The following is a 1,240-nucleotide window of genomic DNA, read 5'->3' as shown; positions in this document are numbered from 1 at the left end:
TGATTAACCAGGCAGAGTCAGGGAAATGTGCCCCACCCACCACACAGACAGAGACAAGTGCACAACAAGAATGGGGAAAACACAGGGAAACAGGGAAACACAGGGAAACACAGGGAACGACAGTCACGACTGTCATCGTGACATGCTGTCTTTTTAAAGCAGATAATGAGGTTCATTTTTGTTTTCATTATTGAATTTTATATGAAAAAACACATTTAATTATTATTTAAATTGTTGACTAAATGATTAGTCTTTCATACACTGCCTTGTATTAATATTAATAATATGATTACACAAACAACTAATAAGTTGTAGTATGTCTATGACGATTCTCAGTCATCCAGGTCATGGTCAAGTTTAAAAAGTTCTGTTAGGCAACTGGACGTGAATTTTCTAAAAGAAACGTTTCACCTCTCATCCAAGAGGCTTCTTCAGTTCTAACTGGTGGTGGGGAGTACAGCAAATATATACTCTAGGTGTGAAAGAATAAAGCTACTTCAGCTCCACTCTGTTGGGTGGGGCCTTGGGGTCAACTGTGAAAGTGTAAACAGTCGTTAAGAGTCTGATGGGACGTTGTGGTCCCCATCAGAACGATTTCGGTCACCTGGCTCTTTGTTGTGTGAAACTGGGGTGAAACTTTTGGGTATTGTTCCTAAAAGTGCTTTGTATGTGGGTGATAGGTTGTGTCTGAGTCCACCTCCTCTGTTGAGTGATGGTCTTTCCAGGTTGACAAAAATGGCTTCTTTTACCCCTCTCTCAAACCATCTGTCTTCCCTGGCCAAAATGTGCACATTGTTGTCCTCAAAGGAGTGTGTTTTGTCCTTTGAGGTGTATGTGAACAGCTGAGTCCTGTCCTGAGGAGTTGGCCCTCCTGTGTTGGGCCATGCGCCTTTGTAGCAGTTGTTTAGTCTCCCCAATGTACAGGTCTGTACACTCCCCACTGCACTGAATGGCATAAATCACATTGTCCAGCTTGTTTCTTGGAGTCTTGTCTTTGAGATGAACCAGTTTTTGTCTTAGGGTGTTACCAGGTTTGAAATGTACAGGGATCTGGTGTTGGTTAAAGATCCTCCTAAGTTTTTCCGAAACTCCTGAAATGTATGGAATGACGACATCCCCCCTCCTCCTGTTGTCCTCCCTCTTTGTGGGCCTCTTTTTGTTCATTTTTAAAAAAGTCCATCTGGGATAACCACAGGCCTCGAGAGCTGTCCTAATGTGTCCCTGTTCTCTCATCTTACCT

This window comes from Cynoglossus semilaevis, chromosome W, assembly GCF_000523025.1.
Source record: "Cynoglossus semilaevis isolate Cse_v1.0 chromosome W, Cse_v1.0, whole genome shotgun sequence".
Classification (NCBI taxonomy): domain Eukaryota; kingdom Metazoa; phylum Chordata; class Actinopteri; order Pleuronectiformes; family Cynoglossidae; genus Cynoglossus; species Cynoglossus semilaevis.
Note: the sequence above shows the minus strand (reverse complement) of the source record.